Here is a 16,781-nt window from a genome sequence, read left to right as displayed (position 1 = left end):
AAGCACGTTAGTCAAAACTTTCTGCACCCATTCTTGCCCATCGTTAGCTAAAACATTAATGTCACCTTTGCCTGCTGCTTTAATAGCACGCCCATCGCCAACTCTGATGATATCATTGTAGTGTTCAAATGTGACGAACCAATCGCGTCGGTTGCTCATGTGATCCGTTGCCCCTGAATCAAGCATCCAGCTCTTTTGCTTACCGCTTACATTTGCTCCACACACCAGCGCTTCGACATTTTTACGTTAAGTCTCATTCTTCGCCGATTTAGCCACTTGCGGAGAGTCCCGTTTAAAATGTTCTTTTGAACCACATTTAAAACATCCGCCCTTTGTTGTTCTTGTTTTTCTGCTTTTATTCTAATGCTTCTTGGTATTTGGCTGGCTCTGATTCCCAAGCACTATGGAAATCATTGTATTCCGCCGGTAATGAAATTAAAACTTTCGTCATAATCATCGAGTCTGATATGATTTCACCCTGATCACGAAGATGCTGGACAATTTCCATTAGCTTCGACAAAAAGGTCGCATTATCATCTTCTGGATATTTCGAGTAACTGTAATATTTCTGCAACAAAAACAATACGCTCGCTGTTGAAGTTTGTTCGTATACACTTTTGAGTGTATCCCACATGCTCTTCGCAGAAGCACAGTTAAGAATTTGCAGAAGCGGTTGTTTTCCCAATGCTGTACTTATTGTCTGGCGAGCTTTGGCATCGAGTTTACGCCAACTCTTCTGTTCCTGCTCACCTGCGCTAGGCAATAACTCTTCTCCGTTGACCACAACAAACATTTCGCCAGCTTCCAAAATTTGCACCATTTGGAATTTCCATGTCAGCCACTGTGAACTATCTTGAAGTTTCTCAATTTTTATTTCGCTTTCCGAAGACATTATTTCAATTAAAATATTTCTTTACTATATTAAAAAAAACGAAACTTCTGCTTGCTGGTATAAATATACAAAATGTCCAAAGCAAAATCAATAACAGCTGTTTGCTGTTTGCTTTTATTGATATTAAAACACTTAACAATTTTTAGCGCAGTGGAAACGTGCTGGGCCCATAACCTTTTAAACAAAATGCGTTATTTTGATATGTACAAAGCAATTCAGTTTTTATTTAGAAATAACAAATGTAATCAGATCCGCAAAGCCTGCTTGCGAAAGGAAGTTTTAGAAGTGACTGGATGAGTGAATTGTGACAGAAGGTCTATATCACAGTATACAGTAATCCAGATAGCCAAAACAAAAAATGTAAATATGCTTATTTGACATTTTGTTTGAATGTATTGGTTGATATTTTTTCACTGTTGTCGTTTTCGTTAACCCAAACGAAATCCAATTTAAATATTTTCTTATAGTGAAAAATATTTTCAAGTCACATAAAATAAAATAACGAAAAAAACAAAATTCCAAGCAAATCAAGCGTGAAGCGTAAGCGATTATAACCGGATGCAGTTCCTACATAAGTCAAACCGTGTTCCGAATACAACTTTGAGTGAGTAAGGGTGGGCTGACTTTTTAAAATGGTCCCATCGATTAGGCGGTAAAACAAATATTACTTAACTTAAGGTAGAACTCTCTAATTTTCAAATTCGCGAAATTTGTATGTATTTGTTCAGCCGCTTATTCACATTTGAAAGAGGATAATGCATGAATTAATGCAAGTAAAGACGGTTTATGCATATAAGTAAGCGCGTTTGTTAACCGTATAAAATGTATGTGCATACATATATACCAAAATATTCAGAATGACGAGATGAACTAGTTCAGCCCTCTCTGTTTGTAAACACGCTAACTCGAACAAAATTTAGATATTTTAACGAAAGTCGGTGTCGAAGTTGCCTTTGGTATAAGTTAGGTTAGTGTTAAACTTTGGCGAAATTTGCCAATAACCACGCCCACTTCCCACGTAGTAATCAAAAATCTTTTTGTTTTATGAATATTTTTTTACGAATTTTGCTGTTCAAATTTACATGTCAAATATATCAACAAACATTTGTGGGTACTTTTGCATCAGTCGCTGCTTATGGGTTAATGACAAATAAATCCTATACATTCACAATATTTCATGTATTAATTTTCAAATAAGCATATTGTCAATGGCTGGTTTACTGTATACTGTGGTCTATATAAACAAAATAGGGTTACCATGTAACTAAAATATACAAATTATTTCAACAGTTAGTATCTTTTCAAAAGTTCTAGAGTTCCTGCAAAGGAAAAATAAAGTTCTGCAAAACTACGCCCTAAAAACAACATGTTACATTTTTGAAAAAAAAAATTAAAACTGTTCTGAGTTGCTCTTCAATAGTTCTAAATTTCCCGAAAAAATTACGTCGATAAAAACATTAAAAAAGTCGAAAAAATAAAAATTTTCGGGTATGGAGCTTTGTATCCCATTAAATTTTAGTCTAATAAAAGTCCGAAATTTACCGTCGATTTTTTAGATTTTTTTTGTCTTCCATATGTATAACGCATTAACGAAATCTACGGTAATTTCTTGCTATTTTAAACTTGAACTATATTAGAGTAAATTTAATTGGCTACAAAACTGTGTTCCTAAAATTTTTCTAAAAATTCGTATGAAAAAGTTTGAAATTTCGATACAATTTTTTGAAGTTTGATTAAATTTTTGTGGAATTTGTGCAACCTTTAAAATTTGTATTCATGTGGTTTCTGTTATATATTGAATTATACATATTATAAATGAAAGTTATTAAAAAAATAAATAAACATACTTAAGTTGCAAACAATATTTATTTGAATTTTGGTGCTAAATCTATGACAATAGCTGTATATGTATAAGAAAATGTTAAAGACCATAAAGAAATACTTCAACATGGAATTTAAGTGTTATGTCCCGGTTCCGGCACCATACCTGTCGGGGCCAGAGATGTCTCGGTTTTTAGCAAGAAAAAAATTTAAACATCTCGTTGTAAAAATATTTAGAACTCTTAATATATGTATATTTTACATACATATATTCAATACCCTCTATCTGCAAAAACTCAATTTTTCAGGAGAGAAAAAAAACTGTTTTGACAGCTATTTTTAAAAGTATTAATAATTTTAAGTACCCACCCATGTCTTAAAAATTCACGTTATATATCAAAACTAGGATTTTACCTTTAATTCATTTTATTTTACTTTAAAGGTCAGATGGAGGCTATTGCAATTCGAATTGTAACCATTTATATAAAAAAATGTGATGATAACGGGTTTTACAGAAAAATGAAAATGTCAGTTTTTTAGATGTAAATGCTATGTTAAACTAAGTTTTTAACACATAAATCATTGGTCTGCAAACTCGTTCCCTTCTATTCCGACGTGCCCAGGTAACCACATAATTTTAACGGTGTTTTTGTGTCGAAAGATTATTTCACGTGATTTTGAAATTATATGAGAATCATTAGCACTGTTAAAGAGGGCTTCGATGGTTGATTTACTGTCCATGCATATGAGGAAATTTCCATCGTTTTTAGAGGCGAAAGGTACACCTTCTAGCAATTGTAAATGCAGAGCAGTACGAGGGAAAATCACCGACGACAATTGTAAAACCAAGCCCTTTTGTTACCGCAAAATAACAGCCGGTATCATATCTGGAACCGTCTGTAAAAATAAGCTCCCAGGTCATTTATAAGTATAGAACTGGGCAAATGCCCGAGCGGTAAAGTTTTTACTTTAGTAGGCATCGGAGTAGATATGATGTCCAAATCTTTGATGTAGCTTAATACACGAAATAAAGCTGATTGCCTGCTTCATCGGTTTTTTTTGTTGAAAGCAGGATTCGTCGTAAGAGAATAAAGTCTCATTTCTGTAGTGAATAATCTTACGGAGGAGCATCTTTGTGTTGAACTTTACCCCATGGTTATGGTTTTTCTGTCTGCTGCATGGTAAGGTGTTCTAGTCAAATTTTCCTAATATAAAAGCCCTAGTTACATGTACCAGTATAGTTATATGAACTAAAAAATACTTGGATGACAAAAACTTAATAATATTTAGTCTAGCAAGTAAGCTTAATCTTACATTATCACAGTGCTTCTTAAAAGTAAGTTTATTATCAAAACTTATTCCCAATATTTTCAATGTGTTAGTATAGTGGATAGGGGTGTCATACACGGAGAGGAGGGTTGGTTGTATACGTTTGTGTTTTCTGCATACGTGAAAAAACCGAAATCTTAGCTACTGAAGACTTGGACCAATTGCGGCCAGCGTTGCCACTTGAAAATATTTTTAGGTACCAAAACGCCTACCGAGTTTGCGGAGTTTTTAGCTACAAAAAATAAGCAGTACAAATTAAACATACACATAATATTGTTTACGGTATTGGTTAATTATTCACACAAATCTTTAAGATTAAACACAATAAATTCCGGCCTTTAAATAAAATAATTAAGTATTGTAAAATATGTTAATATCTTTGAGATTGATTCAATTCATATCAAATTTTTTTTTGTGTGTGAAAAAACAAAAGCAGACATTTTATGCATTTCAATAAAAAAATTTCCAAATTTGATTCAATTTGCATCATTCCCCTCCAGTACTGCTGGAGTCAATCGCAGGGTCACCCTTTTTTACGAATACACTCACACTTTGCAAATTGCCTATCACCAATTTTTCTTTGAAGACGATAGGTAATTTCTCGTTAATTTCAACAGCTAATCGGTCATAGCTTTGGTAAGTGAGTTTTTGGTTGAAGAAAATTGTCTGCTTAATTGAAAAAAAATAAAGAAATCTTATACGTGTAAGCAAAGTGAAAGCAGTGTTTTGAACGTGTAAACTTAAATTAAGCAAACAAATTATAATGTTCAATTTGGTTGTATTTTCAAAACATTTTTGCCTACCAAAAGCTTCATCAAACCAACCAAGCTACCAACCAGTGTTGCCGTTTTAGCCCTTTGGTGGCTAGATTTAGCTACCACATGCTTTTTTAGCCACATAAATTTAACCCTAGAACACACACCCAGAAAATACCACGTAAACACACACCCGGGATACGTTTGTACCCGGGACCTTATTTTGCGGTTTTTTTAATGCTTATTCAACCGATTTCTATGATTTTTTTTTTGAAATGTATATTTTAATATATAACAAGTATTTTGTCTTTTGTTTCATTCGAATATTCCTACTGGTTCCAGCGATATGGGCAAATAAAGTCAGGACATGCAACAGTGGATTTTTGTTTTTGTTATTGTCCTGATAAATGCAAAACAAAATAATATAATTTATAATAATATGCTTGTAGAGTAACAACGAATACACATTTTGGTTTTTATTTCATTGAAATATTCTACCTGGTTCAAAAGATATGTGCAAAAAGGTCGCGCAAGGTATGGGTACGTAGGTAGCAAATACACTGGTATAACTGGTTTTTGTATTTTATATGCAGCTGCAAGGGTTGTTTTCACACGAGGTGTTGTTATAAATGCTGCCTGTTGATATTTTCATTATTGTTTTGGTGCTCAAAAGTGTAAGAAGTGAAAATATAAGTGAAAATAAATATAACTGAAACTATAAATAACTGGATACGAAATGACTTCAAGAAGAAACGAATATTTATCAAGTGCAGCATATAGAAGGTAAAAAATGTAAAATAAGCAACAATGTAAACATATACTAATTTTTTTTATTATGCAGGCTAACTGAGGAACAGCGAGAATCATATATACAATCTTTATTTGATGAAATTTGTGACGATGACGCTCCCTATGACTTTGACTCAGAAGATGAAGAAGAAATTCAAATCAATGACATTGAAATTGCTGATGACGATGCTGAAGTTTCGCAAAGTGCCGCAGAAGTATTACCTGATTATGCGGACTATGAGGATGATGAAGAAGACGATGAAGAAGAAGAAGTAGAAGAAAATAATGAATTACCTGCTAGTGCCGAAAAATTTGTTGCACGTGATGGTACTGAGTGGACGAAAGAACCAAATGTAAGTCGTCAGGTACTCAGACAAAATATTATAAGAGAACGTTCTGGACCAGCTAGATGCACTGAAATGTTGTCAATAGAGCAAACATTCAAATGTTTCATGAACGTTGAAATGGCTGATATAATTATGCGCCACACAAATAAGTTAGCAAAAGAAACTTATAATGCTTACAACAATGCGCATCCAAACACAACTCCTAAGTCATGGACGCCTGTGTCAATAACAGAGCTATATGCATTTTTTGGCATACTTATTATGACTGGTGCGAACCATAGCAATGGAGAACATGTTCGAGATTTATGGAGCGTCAAAAACTATCCTTTATATCGCGCCACAATGGGAGTCAACCGTTTCTGTTCGATATTGCGGTTCCTAAGATTTGACGATAAAAACACTCGTGCAACACGCTTACTAACTGATAAAGCAGCACCGATCAGTGAGTTGTGGACGATGATGAACAATAATCTTGCTGCACATTACAAGCCCAGCTCATGCTTGACGATTGATGAACAATTATTTCCTTACCGTGGACGCACACGGTTTACGCAGTACATACCGTCAAAACCTGCTAAATATGGTATCAAGGTTTGGTGGATTTGCGATGCCACAAATGCATATCCACTGCATGGACAAATATATACTGGCCAAGCAGAAACTGGTAGGGAAACGAACCAAGGCGAACGAGTGGTGAAGGATTTGTCTGCCAAATACCAAGGAAGTGGCCGAAACATTACAATGGACAATTTGTTTACGACCTTGCCAGTTGCAGAACTGCTTCTCACCTGGAAACTCACGATCGTTGGAACTTTGCGCAAAAACAAATCATATATTCCTCAAGAAATGAAGCAGAACAAAAACAGGACAATTGGTTCAACGACATTTGGCTTCAAAAATAATGTGACAATGTGCTCTTATGTTCCCAAAAAAAATAAAGCAGTAACTTTGCTTTCGACCATGCATAATGATGCTGAAATAGCTGACAGTGGGAAACCTGAAATAATTGAATATTATAATCGTACCAAAGGTGGTGTTGATCGAATGGACCAAATGTTTGCGGAATATCCAACACAAAGACAAACAAAACGATGGCCACTAGCGATGTTCTTCAACATGTTGGACATTACAGCTCTTGCAGCCTACATTGTCTACGATTTGAATAACCCTATGTTGCCTTGGAGAACAAACAACAAGCGTAAGCAGATCCTGCGCAGCTTGGCTGAAGCATTGTGTATGCCCATTATTGAAGCCAGAGCCATAAATCGTCAAGTGACGCGAAATTTTTCGACTAAAATTGCTATTGAAGCATATTTCAACCGACCGGTGGAATCAATGGTGTCAACAGCAGCATCAACATCTGCCGCAGCGCGCACGCCAAAACCTGTGTCCGGATCTTGCTATTTATGTTACGCACAAGAGGAAAAACGCCGTAGAAAAACCAGAAAGCTGTGCGACAAATGTAAGAAGCCAATGTGTCTTGAACATTCGGTCACATCAACAAATTGCTCTATTTGCCATGATTTTCCTTAGATATAAGATGCATATTTATAATTTTTATAATAAAAGTCAATAATATAATGTGTGAAATGAATATTTTTAATTTTTCAAATAAAAAAATAATATAAAAAATGTTTTTTTTTATTATTATGAGGATTTTTACTATTGGGGTACAAACTTATCCCGGGTGTGTGTTTACGTATATAATGTGTTTGGAAGGCTGTAGCTCCTGAACCAATGGTCCGATCTGGTTCAAATTTTGAATTTGAACTCAAAACTAAATAATCTTCCTAGATCCGAGCGGTATAGAGGTATAGCGGTTCAAAAGTTACAACACTTCAAAGTTGAAAGTGGATACATTTGTACCCGGGTGTGTGTTCTAGGGTTAAAATTGCCCTTAGCCCTTTTTTAGCCCTTTGGAGAATTTATTCATCCTTGGCATGAAAAATTTGTATGTATGTTGCTTACGTTTTTATACATACATACTATAAAACTGTTAGGGCCGTTAACTTATCTATTAACGATTTAACTATAGTTTAAAATATATGTATAAGTATACGGCCCTTAATATGCTTAATAGCCCATCAAGTCGATTGACGGTGTATGTCCTTGTGGTGTGATTGTACCAACTGCTGGTGCGACTTCAAAAACTATTTGAAAATTGTATGATTGTACCAGCGTGTTGGTGTCGTAAATGGTGAAATTAGCAAATTTTTCTAAGTAAAAAGTATTTTGGGGGAAATTTCTTGCACTATATGAGTCAAAGCAGTGTTTGTGGAAGATTAAAGTTCACAATATTGCAGTGGTGAATAAATGATAGAAAAATTACGAAATTTCGGCTCTAATCATTTCGATCATTTCTGGGCCTTATTTGTAAAGAAATAAATATTGTACCAGCATGCTGGTAAGTTATAAGCTTCGAGCCTGATGGTACAATAATTTGATGGAGCCAGCAAGCTGGTGTCATATATTTTCCCTTTTACACAAAAACGTTTTTGGTTGGACAAAATATTAGATTTTTTACAGAATACATTGTTTTTCTATACCATTGCTAATTGAAAATGTTTGCGTGTATACTTAGATATGCATGGTAAAACGAATACAGAAGTTGGCGCTGATTGTGATACCGCTAACTCTCTCTTGAAAATTTTGACAGTAATATGACGTCATAGGAGATTTTGTATATTACCTGTGTGATATTTATATAAATACACATATGCAAAACATGTACTTACTGATAGATCCCTCTCAGCTCTTTCCACCGGCAAACCTGCGATGACGTCATATTCACGTTACTCTTCCGAATTTCACATCAATCAGCGCAATCTTTTATTATATCTGTCTTGTTAGATATGTATATGTAAGTAAAGAATTTTAGCTACCATTTTTAGCCACAACAACTTTTTTTAGCTCTTTTTTAGCCCTTTTTTAAAAGGAATTTGGCTACCACTAAAAATGATTCGCGGCAACACTGCTACCAACGGAAAATGAAGCTACTAATTTTGGTCCAAGTCCTTAGTCTTAGAAAAAATATAATGGAGCTAACTTTCCCAAAGGCTATATTGAATAAAATAACCGAAAGTTGTGATCCTTGTGGGACACCATTAAAGAGAGGAGTAGTTTTTGAATAACATTTATTGACCCGAACAGCGAACTTCCGGTTGTAAAGGAAAGACTTAACAGACAACATTGTACATCCTCTCAGCATTTTTCCAGCGTTATACTTTAGATATGCAGGGAGGAGGGAAATGGATCTGTAGATAGAAACTAATGAATTGTGTCTATTTAGTTTGGCAATAGGAAAAATAACAGCAATACTAGTTTGACCTAAGATCGGATTTTACCGATAACATATGGGCATTCCCATGGTGGCGTACGTGACAGTCGTACGATTTCAATGTAATACAAAAAAGGAATACCATTTGTTTTCTTTAACTTTTTTAGGCCATTGTATAGCACATAATTAGCTCTATATTTAACCGAAAAATGAAATCAATCGAACCGCTCGGTCCTGAAATATAAGCATTTAAAGAGTGTCGTTACGTGACAAAAAATGAAAGTTGATTTTTTCTTTTCTTACAAAATCGCAAAACTCTGCGAATTGTGGATGGCTATTTTCATGAAACGTATTTTAATATGATTTGGAGCAATTCTAGTTGTTTTTAGAGTTTTTTGAATTAATGCAAATTGTTTCAATTCTATTTTACAACGCCAAGTGTGAAACGTGACGTGACGTGGCGTCACGTGACATAAATTTCCATCGTTATATTTTAGTTAATATTGCTTTTAAATGAATTTTTAACGCAAATAAAACTTGTATTTTATGTAGAATATATTTTATATTTTGACTTCAGCGCCAATTCAGGGTCAATTTATTAAAAATCTATGATTTATTATGTTTCAACCACATACGCCAAATTCGAACCAAATCGGTTTTTCGAAATATCTCGACCTTGGCACCACCTAGGAAGACCATTTTATGCAAACATGATTCTACTTACATAGCCAGTATATACTTTAAAAAGCAGACAAATCGGCCCGTAAATACGTTAGATATAAAGCTTTTATTTTTTTGTCGTGGTGGACCTTCCGCTGGAAACACCCATATACATACATACGTAGGCACATGTAACTTACCTGCCACAAAAAATGTTAATTAAAAGAAAGTTCCAGCAAAATTTTGTAGATAGAGGATTTTGCTCTTATAACAAAATGTTATTGCAGATAGTGGAATTTTCAAAATTAGAATATAATACCATTAAACCTATATTTTAAGTTTGACATTATTGTCATGGCTGAAAGATTAATCGAAGCTCACGTTACCATCAAAAACTCCTATTCATCAAAATTGCAGATAGAGGGTATTGAATATAAGTCCTCGTTATGCTTCTTTCTGGCTTTTACAAAATGCAGGGATACCGCACTTATTTCGGTACAATATGATCGTAATGTATTTTCAATTCGAAATCAAAGAAAAACATCCCACGAAAAAGTTTGCGATTTTAGAACAATTAGTGTATATTTGCAAACTACTGCAAACAATGGAGTGTCATATCTTAAAAGGTTCAGAGAATTAACGAAACAAATAAACATTTTATGGTCTTTTATTTCCTTCACACCGCATTGCTATTTTTTCTAACTTTTCCTTTAGTTTAGCGCTGTAACCTATTAAGATATCTTTTAATTTATACATGTGAACTGGTTTTAATGAGCATTTTTTCATTTGCTCCAGAATTTCGGGTACATTTTCTTATAGTACCTCTCATTCTTTTTTATATTACATATCTACACTCCGAAGTTCGGGATTGTATTTTGAATATACCAGCAATATATGTAAAAGTAGTGGCGGCTGCTGTAGAGCATTACGCAGAGCCTGAGTTCAAGCCCAGTATTTTCTAATAGTGGTTGCCCCTCTGTTGGTAATAGGAAACCTCTGAGTGTATTCTGTCATGGAAACAACTTCTCATTAAAATACAATCGCCGTTCGGAGTCGGCGTAAAACTGTCCTTTACTTTGTGTGACAAAATCACGCACGCCGCATATCGGAGGAGAAGTTAGGCCAGACACTAACATATTGTTCAAGCGCCAATATGTATATCTGTGTGTCGTTTTGCAAAACCTCGGAACTGAAATTTGTTTCAAAAAAGATATTTGGTCATCGGAAGCTCCTGACATCAAGCCCTTAGCCATTTATAATAAAATATCGATACTTAGACATAAGGAGAGAAGATTATTAAGTTTAAAAGAGAGAACCGTTTTTAATTACCACAAGTTCCACTATCTCCTATAAAATTTAGGCAACCTCCCATACGAGGTTTTGCATTTCCTTGATGCGCGGTTTTGTACTTTAAACGAAGATATGTAGAAGTATTGCATACATATTTTGGTGCCTTTTCAAGTATAAAATCCACTGAGAAACGGAAGAAAACGGCATCCCTATGATTTCAACTTATGCCAAACGATTCGTAAACAAGTAATTCTGAACAAAAAACTGTTTTTTCACAAAGATGTTTAAATGGAAGCATTACAAATATAGAAAAATAGCAATCCACAAGGCTTTATTGGCAGTAGGTCCTTTTTAAAGCACATTTAACAAAAAAATAAGCTTCTAGTTTCGAAGCTAGCACAAAATAAATTTTTTTTATTTGTTGTTTACAAAAAAAAAATATTGTCAAGTATACAAGTCAAAATGGTTAAATATATATCGCTTTCATTCATTTCTTCATAGAGTTGGTGCTTCTTTTATAGGAAAATTCATACGGCTTATGAACAGATTCATACCAAGTAAATGCACCATTATGGGGAGATACTGTAAACATACTGTTGTGATACTGTTAAGCATATGAAATTATAGCAAGTTGAATTTTCATACATCTTCCCATAAAAAGTTTAACAGATGCAGAGATAACAAGGGGGGTTTTTCCCATTTTGATGCCTTTTTAATATAAAAACCCACGGAAAAGGAGGAAAGCGGCAACTCCGCCATTCACTTACATGTCAAGAGTATGAATTTTAAAAATTAAAAACAATAAACAAACAAATTCAAAACAAAGAAATTCTTTGTACTAGAACTTTTTAAATTGAAGCCACTCACGTTTAGTGGACAATAAAAATACGAAGAACTATGATAACAAACTTACAACAAGACATTACAGAACATTTTAATGAGCTTTATATCACGTTTAAGTAAAAATAAGCCTATATTTTCCAAGCTGGCAAAGAAATGAAAATTTGTATTTTTTGTTGTTTACACAAAGACTTGCCAAATATACATATAAGTCAAAATTATAGAAGGCATTTATACTTCTCCCTTTCATTTTTTCATACAGTTTATGCTTCTTTCTGGCTTTTACAAAAATGCAGGGATACCGCACTTATTTCGGTACAATATGATCGTAATGTATTTTCAATTCGAAATCAAACAAAAACATCCCACGAAAATGTTTGCGATTTTAGAACAATGTTTACAATGGCAATGGCAAACATTTTCGTGGAATGTTTTTTCTTTTATTTCGAATTAAAAATACATTACGGTCATATTGTACCGAAATAAGTGCGGTATCCCTGCATTTTGTAAAAGCCAGAAAGAAGTATCAACTGTATGAAAAAATGAAAGGGAGAAGTATACATAGATACCTTCTATAATTTTGACTTATATGTATATTTGGCAAGTCTTGTTGTAAACAACAAAAAATACACATTTTCCTTTCTTTGCAAGCTTGGAAAATATAGGCTTATTTTTACTTAAATGTGATATAAAGCTCATTAAAATGTTGTGTAGTGTCTTGTTATCATAGTGCTTTGTATTTTCATTGTCCACCATACGTGAATTGTTTCTATTGAAAAAGATCTAGTACAAAGATTTTTTATTGTTTTGAAATTGTTTGTTTATTGTTTTTAATTTTTAAAATTCCTACATTTGACATGTATGTGAATGGCGGAGTTGCCGCTTTCCTCCTTTTCGGTGGGTTTTATATTAAAAAAGGCATCAAAATTGGAAAAAACCTCCTTGGTATCTCTGCATCTGTTAAACTTTTTATGGGAAGATGTATGAAAATCCAACTTGCTATAATTTCATATGCTTAACAGTATCACAACAGTATGATAACAGTATCTCCCCATAATTTTTCAAATGAAAAAACCTATTATATGCATCCCACTCGATACCATTGAATTCCTCATAAGAACATGTAGTCCCTCTATTTTAGCGTATCAACAGTTCATATGGCTTCATACCATGTAAATTCACCATAAATCTACTGAACTCTGTTTGGCTTGAAGTGTGAATGCATTCATGGTCAAAAATTTATTGATATATACTTATAAATAACTTACAAAATTTAATAAAGAACATATATTGCCTTTCTTCAAAGCTGGGCCTACTGGTTTTGCTTCGCGCTGGTCAGATCCTGCAAATTGTAATAAGAACATTGAAAAGGAATTGGTTTTTTAATTTACAGCCCTATTCGCGTGCAATGACTAAACTCGCCGCTGTAACTATTGTCATGTTTATAATCAATTGTCACGTTTAGGTATGCAGAGGGCAATTTGAAAGCTCCAACGGTGACAGTTGCTATTATTTTTATGATGACCTATTGAGTTCGTGACAACGCTAAAACATATGTTAATACTTTCAATTTTATTAATTTTGCAGAAAAGTTTCAAAATTTTACTAACTGAAAACTGTGAAACCATTTTATTTGCGTATGTATATCATAATAGTATCCATTGCAGAATATTATTCATCGAGGAAATAAATATTATGTACGCGGCTATTGTGGAGCAGGAAGAAATTATACAGAGAAGAAGACTTCTGAGGGAACTCCGAGACAACACTTTGTTTGGACAGTTTTTACACGTTTGCAGTTTGGGGTGGTCTTCACGGAACTGCAGCCCAATAGGGCTGTTAGTCTTAAAGCTTAAACAGACGGCAGCGTTGATCCGGATTAACTCGGACTTAATCCGGATCAACAGCAGTTAACTCCAGAGTTGATCCGGATCAACGCTGCCGTCTGTTTATGCTTTTACCAAAGCTTTTTCGATGAAAGAAGTCCACTGAATCACCAATGTCCCTTTTATTTAGGTGGTCATCGCCTTTCCTGAAGATTGAAGTCGTTTTTTTATGCTCACCATTTTTTCGACAAATCATGCAAACATATGAAATGCTTTTTATTATAACTAGGCAGCACAAATTCTAATGCAAAACATTTTAGTTTTAAAACTTTTTCATATTTAATTGACTGAAAATAAATTAACATTTTTATTTTAAAAGTGTCTCGTTTTATTTATTTTGTTGAAAATTGTGTCGCACTACAATTCGTTGGGACAATATTCTAAAATGTTTCATTTTAGTTTTGAAAATATGCACTTTTGGCGTTAGATCATTTTTTCTCATTTCGTTTATTCTCCTCAGTGCAAAGCAACATACATTATAGCGTTCGTTTTTGTTTTGCGAATGTTTCGTTTTTAAGTCGTAAATACAAATTCTGAATTTTTCATTTTGTATGAAGTAAAAATTTATCAAATATTTTTTTTTTACAATTTATTTAAAAAACTTGCATTTTACTTGTATCATTTTCTCATTGCACAATTTGTGGCAACGCTGTTGAACCAGCTGATAATCGTAAAAAGTTGCTTGTAAACAAAATTTGTATTTGTGAAGTACACAAAACAATCAAAAACTCTGTTGCCATTTTAATGATGAATGGATTTTAAACAAAAAATTCAAGCCGCGGCTGTTTAAAGAAGACGAGTGTACAAAGTATTTTCGACAATTTTGTTTGGAAGAAACTGCCTGAAAAGAAATTCCCAACCTGTGTGACCGCGGGCAGAGCAGAGATTTAAAATGTATCAATATGTATAACTTTTTTTTTATTTCAGGTATCAAGGTATCAATATGGAATAAAATTAATAATTTTTATGAAAAACCATTTTCCTAAACATTTTAACATTTATTGATTGCAAAAAGGTACACGTATCAGTTGTAGTAAAATAATAACAAGTAATTTTTAAGCAAAAAACAAAACCGACTTCAATTCCCATATAAAAATTTAAGATTATCGTTAATTTCTTCATGATCCAATGAGCGGATTTAAACTTGATTAGTATGGGGCCACCTGTCAGGTACCACCTTTCCTTTAAAAAAATAATTATAGAAATCGGTTAACGTGGTCCAAAGTTATGCGGTAACATACCGTCACTACACACGAATAAAGGCGCGCTACTGTTGTGACGGCGAAAAAAGACGCGTAAAAAATGTCTTACGAAAAAAGACGATTAAGGAAAACTTCGGCGAAGAAAGACGCGTAAATACAGATTTATGCCTGGCTAAGGACCACAAAAACTCTTTGGGAAATTTACATACTGTTACACCCGCAAACATAGTCGACCGCGAAAATAAGTTTACAGGTCTTACTTCGGCGTCAAATATTTTAACGGGCATTTCTTCGCCGTCAACTATGTTGAAAGTCTATCTTCGCTGAAGCTTTTTTTACGCGTCTTTTCTCGGTCAATTTTTAAGCTCGCGCCTTTTTTCGTGTCTAGGGACAATACATAAAAAAGTAATCCGACGAATTGATAACCTCCTCCTCTTTGTGAAGTCGGTTAATAACGAAAATGTCTTACATGTATGAGTTCAATTCAGTCCTAGAATAATAAAAACGAAAATTTCTTACAGGTATCAGTTCAACTGGGTATATGTATAATAAAAACAACAAAAATTTCTTATATATAATCCTATTTTTAACCGACTTCAAAAATCAATTCGTCGGAATATTATTTTATCTATGTTACCGTATAACTTTGAACCACGTCAACTGATTTCGATAATTATTTTTCCATCGGAAAGGTAGTGTCTCACAAGTGGTCCCATACTAATTAGGTTTAGAACCGATCATTGGATCATGAAAGTAAATAAATTTAAAAAACTTTTCAATATACAACGCTTTTATAAACGGACTAAAAAGTAGTAAATGGTTGAGCAATTCACAACGGTGCCCTAAGTGTCGTATTGTTGTATGTCGTAAACTTTAAAAGCTTAAATAAATATTTAGAGAACTTGACCAACTATTTTTTAACACTGCGAAAATTCATAATATGACATTGAAGGTATTTTGCGAACCCCCTTAATATATTTTTTAGGCGTTTAAAGTTTACGACATACAACAATACCACACTTACGACACCGTTGTGAATAGCCCAAATATTTCTCAGTCCTATAGAATTTGTTTTGATAACTTTTGATTTTGATACAATTATGAGATGGCAAGTTTTTCTACTTCTACGGGAATTTTTTTACATGATTGGAAAAGTATCAAAATTTAAAAAGAAGTATCCCTCCAAAATTCGTCGAAAAATGTATCACTTTTGTTCCACTTGGATCAAAACGGTCACACTGTTCCCAACACAATTTTTTACTTACTTTAAACTGGCACTTTGTTGTACTAAAATGTCAATTTGTATGCACATGTATTAAATTTGCCTGAGTTTTGCGCGAAGTTTAGAGATTTTATTTTTAGATTTTTTGTTGTAGTATGAGCCATAAAATGCGGAAGACTGTTCGCAACAAAATTTCAAAAAATTAATGCCAGTTTTTTGTAAATTGCACTTGTTCTGTAATAAAACGAAAAAAGTAGTCACAATTTTTTTTTAAATCAATGCGATTTTTAGTCATCATTGAAGCTTCGTTTTATAAACATTTTTATGTATGATATTTAGGGAGTTCACAAGGTGTTGTATACTGTCGTACTGTTGTATGTCATAAACTTTAAACGGCTAAAACTATATTTAAGGAAATCGCAAGCTAACATACAAGTTTTATTATGAAATTTCTCACAATTAAAAAATAGT

Source organism: Rhagoletis pomonella, unplaced genomic scaffold (assembly GCF_013731165.1).
Source record: "Rhagoletis pomonella isolate Grant_MI unplaced genomic scaffold, Rhpom_1.0 Rhpom_scaffold_00043, whole genome shotgun sequence".
NCBI classification, from domain to species: Eukaryota; Metazoa; Arthropoda; class Insecta; order Diptera; family Tephritidae; genus Rhagoletis; species Rhagoletis pomonella.
This window is presented reverse-complemented; position numbering follows the sequence as displayed.